The sequence below is a fragment of the Hordeum vulgare genome, chromosome 6H, assembly GCF_904849725.1.
Source record: "Hordeum vulgare subsp. vulgare chromosome 6H, MorexV3_pseudomolecules_assembly, whole genome shotgun sequence".
Taxonomy (NCBI): Eukaryota; Viridiplantae; Streptophyta; class Magnoliopsida; order Poales; family Poaceae; genus Hordeum; species Hordeum vulgare.
In genome coordinates, this window is record NC_058523.1 from 531,792,729 (window position 1) to 531,806,709 (window position 13,981).

Here is a 13,981-nt window from a genome sequence, read left to right on the forward strand (position 1 = left end):
TCCTTTTTATTTCTATTTTGTGTTTTCCACACTTTCATAATTCTGCTATGATTGTGTTTTTTGTGTTTCTTTTTGCGTTTGTGCCAAGCAATACCGTTATGATTAGCCTTGGGGATGATCGTTTGGTCATGCTGGAAAAGGCAGAAACTTTCTGCTCATGAAAAGAATTTTCATTTTTTATGTAAGAGCTTTTGAGTTGATTCTTTTTGCTGCTGATTGCTACGCAAATTCTTCAGATTGTCGTAATTGTTCAGAATTTTTAAAGTACCAGAGGTATACGAAATATACAGAATGCTACAGACTCGTCTGCTGTTAACAGATTATGTTTTTGTTGCGTTGGTTGCTTATTTTGATGAAACTATGGATAGTATCAGGGGGTATTAGCCATGGAAGATTGAAAGTACAGTAACCCAACATCAGCACAGGTAGAATTTAAGTTTGCTACAGTACCTAAGGAAGTGGTGGTTTGCTTTCTTGTACTAATTTTATCACGAGTTTCTGTTTAAGTTTCGTGTTGTGAAGTTTTCAAGTTTTGGGTGAAGTTCTTATGGACAAAGAGATAAAGAGTGGCAAGAGCTCAAGATTGGGGATGCCCAAGGCACCCCAAGAGACTCAAGGATGCCGTAAAAGCCTAAGCTTGGGGATGCCCCGGGAAGGCATCCGCTCTCTCGTCTTCAATCCGTTGGTAACGTTACTTGGGGCTATATTTTTATTCACCACATGTTATGTGTTTTTGCTTGGAGCGTCTTGTATTGTAGGAGTCTTTTATTTTTGTTGTGTCACAATCATCCTTGCTGCACACCTAGAGAGAGAGACATGCACACACCGTGATTTTGTCGAGCTTCACTTATATCTTTTGGTAGACAATTCAGCTCACATGTGCTTCACTTATATCTTTTGAGCTAGATACTTTTGCTCTATGTGCTTCACTTATATCTTCTAGAGCACGTCGGTGCGTGTCTTGGTAGTTGATCTATGCTTTGAAAGTAGTCTCAAAAGGGGTAGTTATCCAAAGGGATACGAAAACTTCCACTTTCATGTGCATTGAATAGTTAGAGAAGTTTGATTCATCTCAATTAGTTTTGAGTTGTGGTTATATATGCACCTATGGTGAACCGCTATGTGATGAAATTTGAGCATGATTAGTATATTTATTGTCATCCTTTGCGTGGCGATCGGGATCAAACGATGGTTTATACCTACCAACCCTTCCCCTAGGAGTATGCGTCGAATGCTTTGTTTTGATTACTAATAAAACTTTTGCAACAAGTATATGAGTTATTCATGACTAATGTTGAGTCCATGATTTAGATGCACTTTCACCTTCCACCATCACTATCTTCTTAGTGTCGTGCAACTTTCGCCGGTGCACAAAACCCACCATAAGCCTTCCTCAAAACAGCCAGCATACCTACCTACTATGGCTTTTTCAAAGTCATCCTGAGATGTATTGCCATGCAACTACCACCATGATATGTGCCACCACGTCTACATTGCCTTTGCACGATCGTAAGATAGCTAGCATGATGCTTCCATTGATGTATATGCCATGCTAGATCATTGCCACGGTACACTACCGAAGGCATTCCATATAGAGTCATAATTGCTCTAAGTTTTGAGTTGAAAGTGTGATGATCATCATTATTGGAGCATTGTCCCATGTGAGGAAATAAAAGAGGCCAAATAAGCCCATAAAAAAATAGGCCAAAGAGCCCACCAAAATAAAAAAAATGAGAGAAAAAGAGAGAAGGGACAATGCTACCACTTTTTCCACACTTGTGCATATTGAGCACCATGATCTTCATGATTGAGAGTCTCTCGTTTTGTCACCACCATATAGCTAGTGGGAAATTCTTATTATATAACTTGGCTTGTATATTCCAATGATATGCTTCCTCAAAATTGCCTTAGGTCTTCGTGAGCAAGCAAGTTGGATGCACACCCACTAGTTTTCTTTAAGAGCTTTCACATACTTGTAGCTCTAGTGCATCATTTGTATGGCAATCCCTACTCATTCACATTGATATCTATTGATGAGCATCTCTATAGCTCATTGATATGCCTAGTTAATGTGACTATCTTCTCCTTTTTGTCTTGCAACCCCCACCACATTCCACACCATCTATAGTGCTATAACCATGGCTCACGCTCATGTATTGCGTGAGAGTTGAAAATGTTTGAGAAAGTAAAGGTGTGAAACAATTACTTGGGCAATACCGGGTTTGTGCATGATTTAAGCTCGTTGTGCAATGATGACAGAGCATAGCCACACTATATGCTTTTGTAGGGATAACTTTCTTTTGGCCTTGTTATTTTTAAAGTTCATGATTAGTTTTGCTAGTTTGCTTGAATTATTATTGTTTCCACGTCAATTGCAAACTATTGTTTTGAATCTAATGGATCTGAACATTCACGTCACATAAGAGGAATTACAAAGGACACCTATGCTAGGTAGCATGAAAGCATCAAAAATTCATTCTTATCACTTCCCTACTCGAGGACGAGCAGGAGTTATGTTGGAAATATGCCCTAGAGGCAATAATAAATTAGTTATTATTATATTTCTTAGTTCATGATAATCGTTTATTATCCATGCTATAATTGTATTGATTGGAAACACAATACTTGTGTGGATACATAGACAAAACACTGTCCCTAGTAAGCCTCTAGTTGACTAGCTCGTTGATCAAAGATGGTCAAGGTTTCCTGGCCATAGGCAAGTGTTGTCACTTGGTAACGGGATCACATCATTAGGAGAATCATGTGATGGACTAGACCCAAACTAATAGACGTAGCATGTTGATCGTGTCATTTTGTTGCTACTGTTTTCTGCGTGTCAAGTATTTGTTCCTATGACCATGAGATCATATAACTCACGGACACCGGAGAAATGCTTTGTGTGTATCAAACGTCGCAACGTAACTGGGTGACTATAAAGATGCTCTACAGGTATCTCCGAAGGTGTTCGTTGAGTTAGTATAGATCGAGACTGGGATTTGTCACTCCGTGTGACGGAGAGGTATCTCGGGGCCCACTCGGTAATACAACATCACACACAAGCCTTGCAAGCAATGTAACTTAGTGTAAGTTGCGGGATCTTGTATTACGGAACGAGTAAAGAGACTTGCCGGTAAACGAGATTGAAATAGGTATACGGATACTGACGATCGAATCTCGGGCAAGTAACATACCGAAGGACAAAGGGAATGACATACGGGATTATATGAATCCTTGGCACTGAGGTTCAAATGATAAGATCTTCGTAGAATATGTAGGATCCAATATGGGCATCCAGGTCCCGCTATTGGATATTGACCGAGGAGTCTCTCGGGTCATGTCTACATAGTTCTCGAACCCGCAGGGTCTGCACACTTAAGGTTCGACGTTGTTTTATGCGTATTTGAGTTATATGGTTGGTTACCGAATGTTGTTCGGAGTCCCGGATGAGATCACGGACGTCACGAGGGTTTCCGGAATGGTCCGGAAACGAAGATTGATATATAGGATGACCTCATTTGGTTACCGGAAGGTTTTCGTGCATTACCGGAAAAGTTTCGGGCTCATCGGTAGTGTACCGGGAGTGCCGGGAGGGGTGCCGGGGACCATCGGGAGGGGTGTCACGCCCCAAGGGGTCTCATGGGCTATGCGAAGAGATAAACCAGCCCCTAGTGGGCTGGAATAAGTTCCCACTAAGGCCCATAAGGTTTGAGAAGAAAAAAAACACAAGGTGGAAAGAGTTTCCAAGTGGGAAGGTGGAATCCTACTCCAAGTAGGATTGGAGTAGGACTCCTCCACCTCCAATTTCGGCCAAACCTTTAGGTTTTGAGGCTGCCTCCTCCCCTCCCTCCCACCTATATATACGGAGGTTTTAGGGCTGATTTGAGACGACTTTCTCACGGCTGCCCGACCACATACCTCCACGGTTTTTCCTCTAGATCGCGTTTCTGCGGAGCTCGGGCGGAGCCCTGCTGAGACAAGGTCATCACCAACCTCCGGAGCGCCGTCACGCTGCCGGAGAACTCTTCTACCTCTCCGTCTCTCTTGCTGGATCAAGAAGGCCGAGATCATCGTCGAGCTGTACGTGTGCTGAACGCGGAGGTGCCGTCCGTTCGGTACTAGATCGTGGGACTGATCGCGGGATTGTTCGCGGGGCGGATCGAGGGACGTGAGGACGTTCCACTACATCAACCGCGTTCACTAACGCTTCTGCTGTACGGTCTACAAGGGTACGTAGATCACACATCCCCTCTCGTAGATGGACATCACCATGATAGGTCTTCGTGCGCGTAGGAAATTTTTGTTTCCCATGCGACGTTCCCCAACAGTGGCATCATGAGCTAGGTTCATGCGTAGATGTCTTCTCGAGTAGAACACAAAAGGTTTTGTGGGCGGTGATGTGCGTTTTGCTGCCCTCCTTAGTCTTTTCTTGATTCCGCGGTATTGTTGGATTGAAGCGGCTTGGACCGACATTACTCGTACGCTTACGAGAGACTGGTTTCATCGTTACGAGTAACCCCCTTTGCTCAAAGATGACTGGCAAGTGTCGGTTTCTCCAACTTTAGTTGAATCGGATTTGACCGAGGAGGTCCTTGGATGAGGTTAAATAGCAACTCATATATCTCCGTTGTGGTGTTTGCGTAAGTAAGATGCGATCCTACTAGATACCCATGGTCACCACGTAAAACATGCAAACAACAAAATTAGAGGACGTCTAACTTGTTTTTGCAGGGTATGATTGTGATGTGATATGGCCAACGATGTGATGTGATATATTGGATGTATGAGATGATCATGTTGTAATAGAAATATCGACTTGCACGTCGATGGTACGGCAACCGGCAGGAGCCATAGGGTTGTCTTTATAACTAACGTTTGTGCTTGCAGATGCGTTTACTATTTTGCTAGGATGTAGCTTTAGTAGTAATAGCATGAGTAGCACGACAACCCCGATGGCGACACGTTGATGGAGATCATGATGATGGAGATCACGGTGTGACGCCGGTGACAAGAAGATCGTGCCGGTGCTTTGGTGATGGAGATCAAGAAGCACGTGATGATGGCCATATCATGTCACTTATGAATTGCATGTGATGTTAATCCTTTTATGCACCTTATTTTGCTTAGAACGACGGTAGCATTATGAGGTGATCTCTCACTAAAATTTCAAGACGAAATTGTGTTCTCCCCGACTGTGCACCGTTGCTACAGTTCGTCGTTTTGAGACACCACGTGATGATCGGGTGTGATAGACTCAACGTTCACATACAACGGGTGCAAAACAGTTGCGCACGCGGAACACTCGGGTTAAGCTTGACGAGCCTAGCATGTGCAGACATGGCCTCGGAACACATGAGACCGAAAGGTCGAGCATGAATCGTATAGTTGATATGATTAGCATAGAGATGCTTACCACTGAAACTATTCTCGACTCACGTGATGATCGGACTTGAGATAGTGGATTTGGATCATGTACCACTCAAATGACTAGAGAGATGTACTTTTTGAGTGGGAGTTCTTAAGTAATATGATTAATTGAACTAATTGTCATGAACATAGTCTAATGGTCTTTGCGAATTACGATGTAGCTTGCACTATAGCTCTACTGTTTTTACATGTTCCTAGAGAAAATTTAGTTGAAAATTGATAGTAGCAAAACTTTGCAGACTGGGTCTGTAAAACCGAGGATTGTCCTCGTTGCTGCGCAGAAGGATTATGTCCTTAATGCACCACTCGGTGTGCTGCACCTCGAGCGTCGTCTGTGGATGCTATGAACATCCGACATACACGTTTCTGATGACTACACGATAGTTCAGTGCAAAATACTTAATGGCTTAGAAGCAAGGCGCCGAAAACGTTGTAAAACGTCACGGAACATAAGTGATGTTCTAAAGAGATGAAATTGTGATTTCATGCTTGTGCCCTTGTTAAGAGGTACGAGACCTCCGACAAGATTCTTTGTCCACAAAGTAAAGGAGAAAGGCTCAATCGTTGAGCGTGTGCTCAGATTGTCTGAGTACGACAATCGCTTGAATCAAGTGGGAGTTAATCTTCCAGATGAGATAGTGATAGTTCTCCAAAGTCACTGCCACCAAGCTGTGAGAGCTTCGTGATGAACTATAACATATCAAGGATACATACAATGATCCTTGAGCGATTCGCGATGTTTGACACTGCGAAAGTAGAAATCAAGAAGGAGCATCAATAGTTGATGGTTTGTAAAACCACTAAGTTTCAAGAAAGGCAAGGGCTAGAAGGGATACTTCGTGAAACGACAAAACAGTTGCTGCACTAATGAAGAGACCCAAGATTAAACCCAAACCCGAGACTAAGTGCTTCTGTAATGAGGGGAACAATCACTGAGGCGGAGCAACTCAAGATACTTGGTAGATAAGAAGGTTGGCAAAAGTCGAAAGAAGTATATTTGATATACATAATGTTGATGTGTACTTTACTAGTACTCCTAGTAGCATGAGGGTATTGGATACCGGTTCGGTTGCTAAGTGATTAGTAACGCGAAATGAAAGCTACGACATAAACGGAGACTAGCTAAAGGCAAGGTGACGATACGTGTTGGAAGTGTTTCCAAGGTTGATATGATCAAACGTCGCACGCTCCCTCTACCATCGGGATTGGTGTTGAACCTAAATAATTGTTATTTGGTGCTTGTGTTAGGCATGAACATGATTGGATCGTGTTTATTGCAATACGATTATTCATTCAAAGAGAATAATGGTTACTCTATTTGCTTGAATAATCACCTTCAATGGTTTATTGAATCTCGATTGTAGTGTTACACATTGGTGCCAAAAGATACGAGTTAAATGATGATAGTACCACTTACTTGTGGCACTGCCGCTTGAGTCATGTTAGTATGAATTGCATGAAGAGGCTCCATGCTGATGGATCTTTACTCACCTAATTTCGAATCACTAGTGACATGCAAATCATACCACATGAGCAAGGCCTTGTTTTCATTGAGATGAAACAAGATAGTAACTTGTTGGAAGTGATACATTTTGATGTATGCAGTCCAGTGAGTGCTGAGGCACGCAGTGGATATCATTATGTTCTTACTTCACCGACGACTTGAGTAGATACAGGAGTATTTACTTAATGAATCACAAGTCTGAAATATTGAAAAGTTCAATTCTGTTTCGGAGTGAAGTTCGTCGTAACAAGAGGATGAACTGTCTACGATATGATCATAGAAATGAATATCTGAGTTACGAGTTTTTGGTACACAGTTAAGACAATGTGGAAATTGTTTCACAGTTCATGCCACCTGGAACATCATGGTGTGATGATGTGTCTGAACGTCATACCACGCACTATTTAGTATGGTGCATGATGTGATGTATCTTATCGAATTACCACTATCGTTTATGGGTTATGCATTAGAGACAACCGCACTCACTTTAAATAGGGCACCGCGTATTTCCGTTGAGATGACACAGTATAGACTGAGGTTTAGAGAAATCTAAACTGTCGTTTCTTGAAAGTTTGGGGCTTCGACACTTATGTAAAAAAGTTTCAGTCTGATAAGCTCGAACCCAAAGCGGATAAATGCATCTTCATAGGATATCCAAAACAGTTGGGTACATCTCCTATCTCAGATCCGAAAGCAAAGTGTTTGTTTCTAGAAACGGATCCTTTCTCGAGGAAAGGTTTCTCTCGAAAGAATTGAGTGGGAGGGTAGTAGAACTTGATGAGGTTATTGAACCATCACTTCAACCAGTGTGTAGCAGGGCATAGGAAGTTGTTCCTGTGGCGCCTACACCAATTGAAGTGGAAGCTGATGATGGTGATCATTGAGCTTCGAATCAAGTTACTACAAACCTCGTAGGTCGACAAGGTCGCGTACTGCTACAGAGTAGTACGGTAACCCTGTCTTGGAGGTCATGTTGTTGAGCAACAGTGAACCTACGAGTTATGGAGAAAGCGATGGTGGGCCCAGATTCCGACAAATGGCTGGAAGCCATGAAATCCGAGAGAGGATCCATGTATGAAAACAAAGTGTAGACTTTGGAAGAACTACTTGATGGTCATAAGACTATTGAGTAAAGATGGATCTTTGAAAGGAAGACAGACAATGATGGTGACAAGTCACTATTAAGAAAAACTCGACTTGTCGCAAAGATGTTTTCGACAAGATCAAACAGTTGACTATGATGAGACTCTCTCACTCATAGCGATGCTAAAAGTCTGTTAGAATTATGTTAGTTGTTGATGCATTATTTATGAAATATTGCACGTAGGATGTCAAAACATTGTTTTCTCGACGGTTTCCTTGAGCAAACATTGTATGTGATACAACCAGAAGGTTTTGTCGATCCTAAAGATACTAGCAAGTATGCAAGCTCTAGTGATCCTTCAATGGACTGGTGCAAGCATCTCGGAGTTGGAATATACACTTTGATGAGATGATCAAAGATTTTGGGTTTGTACAAGGTTTATGAGAAACTTGTATTTCCAAAGAAGTGAGTGGGAGCACTATAGAATTTCTGATAGGTATATGTGGTTGACATATTGTGGATCAGAAGTAATGTAGAATTTCTGTAAAGCATACAAGGTTGTTTGAAAGAAGTTTTCAAAGGAGTACCTGGATTACGCTACTTGAACGTTGAGCATCAAAGATCTATGGAGATAGATCGAAAGCGCTTAATAGAAGTTTCAACAAGATGCATGCCTTGACAAGTTTTTGAAAGAGTTCAAAATAGACCAGCAAAGAAGGAGTTCTTGGTTGCGTTGTGAGGTGTGAATTTGAGTAAGACTCAAAACCCGACCACGGCAGAATAAAGAGAATAGACGAAGGTCGTCTTCTATGCCTTAGCCGTAGAATCTAAAGTATGCCATGCTGTGTACCGCACCTGAAGTGTGCCTTGACTCAAAGTATGTTGAGAGGTACAGAGAGTGATCCATGATTGAATCACTAGCAGCGGTCAAAATTTATCCTTAGTAACTAATGGACTAAGGAATTTTTCTCGATTATGGAGGTGGTTAAAGAGTTTGTCGTAAAGGGTTACGTCAATGCAAGCTTTGACACTAATCCGAATAACTATGAGTAGTGAAACGGATTCGTATAGTAGAGTAGATATTTGGAGCATTTCCGAATAGCACGTAGTAGCAGCATCTATAAGATGACATAAAGATTTGTAAAGAACGCACAGATCTGAAAGTTTCAGAACCCTTGACTAAAACCTCTCTCACGAGCAAGACGTGATCAGACCCCATAACTATATGGGTGTTGGATTCGTTGGAATCACATGGTGATGTGAACTAGATTATTGACTCTAGTGCAAGTGGGAGACTGTTGGAAATATGCCCTAGAGGCAATAATAAATTAGTTATTATTATATTTCTTAGTTCATGATAATCGTTTATTATCCATGCTATAATTGTATTGATTGGAAACACAATACTTGTGTGGATACATAGACAAAACACTGTCCCTAGTAAGCCTCTAGTTGACTAGCTCGTTGATCAAAGATGGTCAAGGTTTCCTGGCCATAGGCAAGTGTTGTCACTTGGTAACGGGATCACATCATCAGGAGAATCATGTGATGGACTAGACCCAAACTAATAGACGTAGCATGTTGATCGTGTCATTTTGTTGCTACTGTTTTCTGCGTGTCAAGTATTTGTTCCTATGACCATGAGATCATATAACTCACGGACACCGGAGGAATGCTTTGTGTGTATCAAACGTCGCAACGTAACTGGGTGACTATAAAGATGCTCTACAGGTATCTCCGAAGGTGTTCGTTGAGTTAGTATAGATCGAGACTGGGATTTGTCACTCCGTGTGACGGAGAGGTATCTCGGGGCCCACTCGGTAATACAACATCACACACAAGCCTTGCAAGCAATGTAACTTAGTGTAAGTTGCGGGATCTTGTATTACGGAACGAGTAAAGAGACTTGCCGGTAAACGAGATTGAAATAGGTATACGGATACTGACGATCGAATCTCGGGCAAGTAACATACCGAAGGACAAAGGGAATGACATACGGGATTATATGAATCCTTGGCACTGAGGTTCAAACGATAAGATCTTCGTAGAATATGTAGGATCCAATATGGGCATCCAGGTCCCGCTATTGGATATTGACCGAGGAGTCTCTCGGGTCATGTCTACATAGTTCTCGAACCCGCAGGGTCTGCACACTTAAGGTTCGACGTTGTTTTATGCGTATTTGAGTTATATGGTTGGTTACCGAATGTTGTTCGGAGTCCCGGATGAGATCACGGACGTCACGAGGGTTTCCGGAATGGTCCGGAAACGAAGATTGATATATAGGATGACCTCATTTGGTTACCGGAAGGTTTTCGTGCATTACCGGAAAAGTTTCGGGCTCATCGGTAGTGTACCGGGAGTGCCGGGAGGGGTGCCGGGGACCATCGGGAGGGGTGTCACGCCCCAAGGGGTCTCATGGGCTATGCGAAGAGATAAACCAGCCCCTAGTGGGCTGGAATAAGTTCCCACTAAGGCCCATAAGGTTTGAGAAGGAAAAAAACACAAGGTGGAAAGAGTTTCCAAGTGGGAAGGTGGAATCCTACTCCAAGTAGGATTGGAGTAGGACTCCTCCACCTCCAATTTCGGCCAAACCTTTAGGTTTTGAGGCTGCCTCCTCCCCTCCCTCCCACCTATATATACGGAGGTTTTAGGGCTGATTTGAGACGACTTTCTCACGGCTGCCCGACCACATACCTCCACGGTTTTTCCTCTAGATCGCGTTTCTGCGGAGCTCGGGCGGAGCCCTGCTGAGACAAGGTCATCACCAACCTCCGGAGCGCCGTCACGCTGCCGGAGAACTCTTCTACCTCTCCGTCTCTCTTGCTGGATCAAGAAGGCCGAGATCATCGTCGAGCTGTACGTGTGCTGAACGCGGAGGTGCCGTCCGTTCGGTACTAGATCGTGGGACTGATCGCGGGATTGTTCGCGGGGCGGATCGAGGGACGTGAGGACGTTCCACTACATCAACCGCGTTCACTAACGCTTCTGCTGTACGGTCTACAAGGGTACGTAGATCACACATCCCCTCTCGTAGATGGACATCACCATGATAGGTCTTCGTGCGCGTAGGAAATTTGTGTTTCCCATGCGACGTTCCCCAACAAGTTAAGCTTGGGGATGCTTGATACGTCTCAAACGTATCTATAATTTTTGATGTTTTCACGCTGTTATCTTGCCTTCTTTGTATGTTTTATGTACCTTTTTTATATCTTTTCGGGACTAACTTATTAATTCAGTGCCAAGTGCCAGTTCCAGTTTTTTCCGTGTTTTTGACTCTTTTCAGATCTGATTTTGGAACAGAGTCCAAACGGAAGAAAAAACCCCAAATGATTTTTTCCCGAACGGAAGAAGTCCAGGGGGCTTTTGGGCCAAGCCAGGTGGGCTCCAGGGAGCCCACAAGCCCCCACTCCGCCACCAGGGGAAGGCGACGGTGGGCAGGCTTGTGGTCTCCCTGGCCGCCCCCTGACCTAGGTCTTTGGCTTATAAATTCCCAAATATTCCGCAAAAAATCAGGGGAGCCTCTAAAATACTTTTCCGCCGCAGCAAGCTTCCGTTTCCGCGAGATCTCATCTGGAGACCCTTCCCGGCACCCTGCCGAAGGGGACTTTGGAGGTGGAGGGCTTCTTCATCATCATCATCGCCCCTCCAATGACTCGTGAGTAGTTCACTTCAGACCTACGGGTCCGTAGTTAGTAGCTAGATGGCTTCTTCTCTCTCTTGGATCTTCAATACAAAGTTCTCCATGATCTTCATGGAGATCTATCCGATGTAATCTTCTTTGGCGGTGTGTTTGTCGAGATCCGATGAATTGTGGACTTTGATCAGATTATCTATGATATATATTTGAGTCTTTGCTGATTTCTTACATGCATGATTTGATATCCTTGTAAGTCTCCCCGAGTCTTGGGTTTTGTTTGGCCAACTAGATCTATGATTCTTGCAATGGGAGAAGTGCTTGGTTTTGGGTTCTGCCATGTGGTGACCTTTCCCAGTGATAGTAGGGGCAGCAAGGCACACATCAAGCAGTTGCCATCAAGGGTAAAAAGATGGGGGTTTTATCATTGGTTTGAGATTATCCATCTACATCATGTCATCTTGCTTATGGCGTTCCTTTGTTCTTATGGACTTAATACACTAGATGCATGCTGGATAGCTGTCGACGTGTGGAGTAATAGTAGTAGATGTAGAAAGTATCGGTCTACTTGTTTCGGACGTGAAGCCTATAGAAATAATCATTGCATAGATATCGTCACGACTCTGCACAGTTCTATCAATTTCTCGACAGTAATTTGTTCACCACCGCCTACTTGCTTTCATGAGAGAAGCCACTAGTAAACACTACGGCCCCCGGGTCTATTCACATCCATCGTTTACATCTCCGCTTTTACTTTGCTTTGTTACTTTGTTGCTTTCAGTTCTCACTTGGCAAACAATCTATAAGGGGTTGACAACCCCTTCATAGCGTTGGGTGCAAGCTTTTGTGTTTGTGCAGGATCTTGAGATACTCTTCCGCCGGATTGATACCTTGGTTCTCAGACTGAGGGAAATACTTACCGTCACTGTGCTACATCACCCTTTCCGCTTCGAGGGAACACCAACGCAAGGCTCCAAGGCCACGGGGGAAATCCTTTGCATACTTGCCTAGGAAGTCCCTTAAGGCGTAGCCGTAGCTGAAGGATTCCTGGTGCCGTCGACACAACTATTTCTGGCGCCGTTGCAAGGGATACACAGCAAATATCAGAGGGCAGCAAATCGCACATCACCACCCACAAAAACTTTTGTGTTCTACTCGATATAACATCTACGCATGAACCTAGCTCATGATGCCAATGTAGGGGAACGTCGCATGGGAAACAAAAAATTTCCTACGCGCACGAAGACCTATCATGGTGATGTCCATCTACGAGAGGGGATTTCCGATCTACGTACCCTTGTAGATCGCACAACAGAAGCGTTAATAAACGTGGTTGATGTAGTGGAACGTCCTCACGTCCCTCGATCCGCCCCGCGAACCGTCCCTCGAACCGTCCCGCGATCCGTCCCACGATCCGCTCCGATCTAGTGTTGAACGGACGACACCTCCACGTTCAGCACACGTACAACTCGATGATGATCTCGGCCTTCTTGATCCAGCAAGAGATACGGAGAGGTAGATGAGTTCTCCGGCAGCGTGACGACGCTCCGGAGGTTGGTGGTGATCTAATCTCAGCAGGGCTCCGCCTGAGCTCCGCAGAAACGCGATCTAGAGGAAAAAACCGTGGAGGTATGTGGTCGGGCTGCCGTGTCAAAGTTGTCTCAAATTAGCCCTAATACCTCAGTATATATAGGAGGGCGGGGAGGGACCTTTACTTGAGGCTCAAGGATCCCCAAGGGGTCGGCCGAAGGGGGGGGAGGAGGATTCCTCCTCCGATCCTATTCCAACTAGGATTGGAAGGTGGAGTCCTTCTCTATTTTCCCACTTCCCCTTTTTTTTCTTTTTCTCTTTGATTTTCTTTCTCTCCCGCACAGGGGCCTTCTTGGGTTTGCTCACCAGCCCAAAAAGGGCTGGTGCGACACCCCTAAGGCTTATGGGCTTCCCCGGGGTTGGCTGGCCCCCCGGTGAACATCCGGAACCCATTCGTCACTCCCGGTACATTCCCGATGATGCCAAAAACTTTTCGGTAATCAAATGAGGTCATACTATATATCAATCTTCGTCTCGGGACCATTCCGGAAACCCTCGTGACGTCCGTGATATCATCCGGGACTACGAACAACATTCGGTAACCAACCATATAACTCAAATACGCATAAAACAACGCCGAACCTTAAGTGTGTAGACCCTGCGGGTTCGAGAACTATGTAGACATGACCCGAGGAACTCCTCGGTCAATATCCAATAGCAGGACCTGGATGCCCATATTGGATCCTACATATTCTATGAAGATCTTATCGTTTGAACCTCAGTGCCAAGGATTCATATAATC